The sequence below is a fragment of the Oculina patagonica genome, chromosome 1, assembly GCF_052425735.1.
Source record: "Oculina patagonica isolate OP01 chromosome 1, crgOcupat, whole genome shotgun sequence".
Lineage (NCBI taxonomy): Eukaryota > Metazoa > Cnidaria > Anthozoa > Scleractinia > Oculinidae > Oculina > Oculina patagonica.
The window spans coordinates 43,448,747-43,454,746 of NC_135758.1; the positions used below are offsets into that span (position 1 = coordinate 43,448,747).

Here is a 6,000-nt window from a genome sequence, read left to right on the forward strand (position 1 = left end):
ATATCTCGTCAGCACAGTCAGTAGTCAGTCTTAACTACTTGCAAGAAGAAGTATTCTCTGCGGCTGGTCGTTTAAGGGCAAAAGGTAAGAATCATACTTTTAAATTAATTATTGTTTACGTTACTAACAAATGTACTGGATTTTCTCTTTCTTTGTAAAAGTTAACAAGATGAACAAGTTTTTGGTCGCGATTCTCCTGATGTTTGTTGTTGCATCTCTGTTCATCGATGACAGGTAATTTTTCATGGGATTGTGTTATACTCAGCTGTAGCCTTTTACAATGTTCCTTGTAAACTTCTATTTCATATGTTTAGTTTGAATAAAAAGCTCGCTCATCGATGTACTGACCGAGGACCACCGAGATAAAGACGAAAAGTCACTGGTGCTTTTGTCATTCAATTATGACTGAAAATCGTAAAATATGATCTTAATACTATATTTTACGATGAAAAATGTCAAAAAATAAAATGCATATCCAAACTAATTACGTATGTTTTCATCATCATCATTATCACGATTATTAAAATTATTACTATAACTGTGATTTTCCAAAAAGCATTATAATTACTCGTCATCTTCCTACTCTTCCTCGGGAGTTGTTCACAGCTTTTAAACTAGAAAGAACCAAGTTTTACGGTGCTCGCTCAAATCAAAATTTGTTTCTTCCGTTTTCAGTGACGCTTGGCGAAGACGTCGTCGTCGTCGTCGTGGTAAGATGGACGAAAACGAGATGCCGGTCTCATCTGATGAAGGACAGGAAGTTCCTGCTGATGCTAAAGAGAAGATTCTTGCTGCTTTCGCTGATCTCGAGACATTCGAAAACGATTCAGAGGAATACGATATTCATCCAAAACACGCTATTTAAAAGAAGCTGATAAAATTGCACAGGAAAAACTAAAAGGGTACTGTCACACTGAAACATTGTTAAACGTCGTAGATTTGCACTATAAGTTTTATTTTTAAGAAATTGCAATTGTAACTCAAAGTTATGCGGCAATAAAAAGTTGATACAATTTCTATGCTTGCGTTTTGTTTATTTATTTATTTATTTTTTTTTGTTTTTTTCATTTGCTCAAACGAATTTTAGGAAAAAGGCCAGGAACATTGGCTTGCTGTGTTGTAATAAGAACAAGACCCCACCAAATCGTTTGTTTAGGTATAACAAAATTCGAAGCCTCATATTCTAAAACTGATGACGTTTTATCACTATCTCCCAAAGAAGGGAATGCAAATCATAAGACAGGATTTGTGCTAATGTAATTGTTACACCTTTAAAACTTTGTCCTTTAGAATTTAAAACTGAATAATTTTCTGGAAGTATTAGCCATTTCTCTTCAAGTCTTGGCCATGGAGCAAATCAAATTATTCAAAAAAGAATCAATTGAAAATAACTGGTCCTGCAAATGTAAAAGGACAACAGAATAAAGTAATGTTAATGAGCTGGAGAAAGCTTGAATAAAAAGTCCTAAAGGTTTTTTTAAAAAATTAGCGATTGCATCCTGCCATTTAAATGCTTTTATTATTTATTAACTTGAGATCAGGCGTAAAAAAAAACATCGCCCTTCGTGCAATCGCAGTGTATTTTATCAAGAAAAGTGTGTCCCGGAGTCGACTATCAAATAGACTTTAAAATTGCCTGATTTTGGAAGCCATTTGAACTGTTTAAAGGTTCGACACGGGCTTTGGAAAAACGTTTAAAAAAAACTTTTTGACAGTAAAAATACTATAAGTGTCAATCGAAGAACTTCTATCTTAAACGGTTTGTGATGGTGCGAAAAATGAGAACTATTTAGGTCTTTTCAAGGGAACATGTACGCAAATAATTGTGCTTTGCTCAATAAAAATATCTCTAGGTTAGAATGATAAAAGTTCAATTTTGTTTTACCTACGACTAAACTAGTTTTAGGCACATAGGCAAACTTAATAACCGCAGGTAAACAAATGTCATTTATTATTATCATTTTTAAAAGTTTCAATTGATAATTTTGCGTTAATAACAAATATACTATGTTTTCTCTTTTCGGCAAAGGTTGTTGTTACGGAACATTTTTCGGTAAAAAGGTACATTTTGAAACAACACAATTTTCCGCTATCGTTAAGCTAGTGTATAGGTGTTTTGCACCTGCTCTTAAAACAAAGACCTCGAATAAGAATTGAGCGCTAGAGCTCTTTAGGTTTTAAGGGCCTGAATTTTTTCTTGTTTTGCTTAGCTTACGTAGGTCAAACTGAGTTGTTGAAACACTACTGGCTACAACTCGTGTTTGGGGACTTGGGCGCGCAAGGGAGGAAGGCAAGGCGTGGATATTATCCTTCCCGTGGTCCCTCGCGCTATGCGCTCGTCACGAGTCACTCGCGCTTCGCGCTCGCTTTGTTCTCGCTTTGTTGCCGAAAGAAAATCGACGCGCCTGAGGAGGAGGCTGGAGGTGATGTGTTTAAGTTTTTTTTTTAAACAAAATCTATAGTTTGCTAAGTGATGCCATTTACTAGCTACCTCCCTTAGTCACTGCAAGATCTGAAAAACCGTTGTCAATGTGTTAAGGGAAATTCTTTTTTAGACAGATCACGTTATCAAAGAACGTAGCAGGATGATTCGAATTATTTTCAGTCAGTAAGCTACCTTCTTTAGTCACAGAGGTGATGTGCTTAAGGTGGCTCCATAGGGTCTTGAGATATTACGGCGCGCGCACAAGTGATACCCATCAAGAGATCATTTTCGCGTTATTTTTTAAACTAGTTAAATAAAAGCTGCCGAAATATTAAAAACGAGGACTAAAATATGTTGTGCATTATTCTTTTTTAAAATAACGGCCTTTGTTTTTTAGCTTCATCTACTCAAAAAGTGCTATTTTTGGTGTTTTTATGGCTTTGATCTTAAATTTCTTTAATTTTCTTCGGTGAAATTTTTTGAAATTCTCCCAACGGATTGAATTTGATGAGTAATAACTTTTAAAAACAAAAAAAGTAGGGGTTGTCCAGGTCGTTTTTGCGTTTTTGGTTATTTTGTGTTTTTTGACTAAGCAAAAAAACTGGCTTACGGCAAAAAGGGCAGTTGAAAAGGTATCACATCTATGCCAAATTTTAAGGAATTTCACCGAAGGAAACTCTAGTAAATACAAGGGGAAAATTTCTATTTTCGCCCGAATAACAATTACGTCATCAGAATAGAAATTGTCCAAGATCGCTATTTGAGCATGCGCGAACTTTCGAACCATACGAGTTGATGTGTAAAGACGAGCGTTCCCCGTTGTTGTCGGTTTTTGTGCGAATATCTGTTAACCCCAAGGTTAGTTAGAGACATACCTTAATCCTTTATGTAGCAGAATCTCTGAAATTCTGCTCCAAGTATTTTACAATCGCGGAGACTATTCTTTATTTTCTCTTTTGCTTTCGATCGTACGAACTTCAGAAAAGCGGCCAGAAGCACCGCGGACGTTGTAAACACCTTTTTAGGGTGTTGTAAACTCTTTTATCTGCTCAACACAGGAAAGCACGGGTGTTGTTTCATTGGCAAGACGCAAGTCTCGCGTTTTCTCGCCGAAAATTTCACGCTCGCGTGAAGCCGCCATGTTTGTTTTGATTTGCCGGCATTTCAAGCTCGCCCTTTCGTACCCATTCTTCGCGCGGTCAAGAAACCCTATGGAGCCACCTTAAGTTGTTTTTAACAAAATCAATAAATTGGTAAGTCAACGTGTTGGGTAACATTCTTCTTTAGACAGATCACGTTCTCAAAGAACGTGACAGACGTGTCTCGTCTATCAATTGCCAGACCTGCAAGCTCGACTGGTGACGTGCCACGTGACAACTCTCTCAAACACTACACTGTCCGTACGGACCGCTCGTTAAAAGTTTCAATTGATAATTTTGCGTTAATAACAAATATACTATGTTTTCTCTTTTCGGCAAAGGTTGTTGTTACGGAACATTTTTCGGTAAAAAGGTACATTTTGAAACAACACAACTTTCCGCTATCGTTAAGCTAGTTGTATAGGTGTTTTGCACCTGCTCTTAAAACAAAGACCTCGAATAAGAATTGAGCGCTAGAGCTCTTTAGGTTTTAAGGGCCTGAATTTTTTCTTGTCTTGCTTAGCTTACGTAGGTCAAACTGAGTTGTCGAAACAGTGCTGGCTACAACTCGTGTTTGGGGACATGGGCGCGCAAGGGAGGAAGGCAAGGCGTGGATATTATCCTTCCCGTGGTCCCTCGCGCTATGCGCTCGTCACGAGTCACTCGCGCTTCGCGCTCGCTTTGTTCTCGCTTTGTTGCAGAAAGTAAATCGACGCGCCTGAGGAGGAGGCTGGAGGTGATGTGTTTAAGTTTTTTTTTTTTTTAACAAAATTTATAGTTTGCTAAGTGATGCCATTTACTAGCTACCTCCCTTAGTCACTGCAAGATCTGAAAAACCGTTGTCAATGTGTTAAGGGAAATTCTTTTTTAGACAGATCACGTTATCAAAGAACGTAGCAGGATGATTCGAATTATTTTCAGTCAGTAAGCTGCCTTCTTTAGTCACAAAGTGATGTGCTTAAGTTGTTTTTAACAAAATCAATAAATTGGTAAGTCAACGTGTTGGGTAACATTCTTCTTTAGACAGATCACGTTCTCAAAGAACGTGACAGACGTGTCTTGTCTATCAATTGCCAGACCTGCAAGCTCGACTGGTGACGAGTCACATGACAACTCTCTCAAACACTACACTGTCCGTACGGACCGCTCGTTAAAAGTTTCAATTGATAATTTTGCGTTAATAACAAATATACTATGTTTTCTCTTTTCGGCAAAGGTTGTTGTTACGGAACATTTTTCGGTAAAAGAGGGTCTGAATGGGGGTACCTCGATAACACTAAACACTTACTTTTTTGGCTCTGTAACATGAAACAGTAAAATTTTAGGCATTTTAACACTAACAGTAAGAAATTCACTGTAGCAGTAAATGTTTATCCAGAAAGGAACAAAAACGGCTCTAGAAAGGCCAATGTTATTTTGTTTAGTATATAAAGAAGTTTACGGTTATTTTCCGACGATTTCCGATCATTTCGGTAGATTTCCTAAAATTACTGCTTATTCCCGAAGCCTGCCGAAGATTTCGGAAGACTACCGAAGATGTCCGATGACTACCGAAGATTTCCGAGGAGAAATCCGAAAATGTTCTCTTAGTTCATGAGTGATTTTTATCCCATTTCTGAAGAGCAGGTAAGAATTTACAATGCCACATTTTTCACAAAAAACCCTCTAAACACTAAACAGTATTTTCTCCGAAAACAGTTAACATTAATAAATTGGCCAATGCTACAGCAAACACTAAAAATTATGGGCAAATAGCAGTAAACACTAAACCCTATTCAGACCCTCGTAAAAAGGTAGATTCTGAAACAACACAATTTTCCGCTATCGTTAAGCTAGTGTAAAGGTGTTTTGCACCTGCTCTTAAAACAAAGACCTCGAATAAGAAATGAGCGCTAGAGCTCTCTAGGTTTTAAGGGCCTGAATTTTCTCTTGTCTTGCTTAGCTTACGTAGGTCAAACTGAGTTGTCGAAACACTACTGGCTACAACTCGTTTATGTCCTTTTTGAAATAACTTTATTGAGTTCTATCTGTAAGTGAGTGAGTCAAGACCACCATTAAACATCATGTTTCTTGATGATGGTTTGGTCCACTTGATATAAAAGATTCACACACAGATTGGTCAGACGAATTGCAGTTGAACGCTTTCCCCTTGTACATGTGTGGTTTGTATCATCGTCTACCGCTTGACAGCGCTCAAGCGTCGCGCGCGTGGGAAATTCCCGCCAAAACTGCTCCAACCTGCTCCATGCAAACTTCTAAAATATCCGAAATCTCTTACTTTAAAGCTAAACGTCCAACCGCGAGCGACATTTTTCATAAACGAGTTGTAGCAAATAGCGTCCGAACAACTCAGTTTGTCTTACGTAAGCTATGAGAACAGAGAAAATTCCAAGGACATTACATTCCACGCCCTTAAAACCTAGAGCTCATTTCTTA

General features: G+C 37.8%; 1 long non-coding RNA gene across 1 annotated transcript; it reads left to right on the forward strand.

Moving 5' to 3' along the window:
• Positions 1–167: 167 nt before the first annotated feature.
• On the forward strand, positions 168–865 carry LOC144647221 (uncharacterized). The gene is made up of 2 exons (XR_013569546.1): positions 168–234; positions 676–865. It is a non-coding gene; the product is annotated as an uncharacterized LOC144647221 (long non-coding RNA).
• Positions 866–6,000: the final 5,135 nt, after the last annotated feature.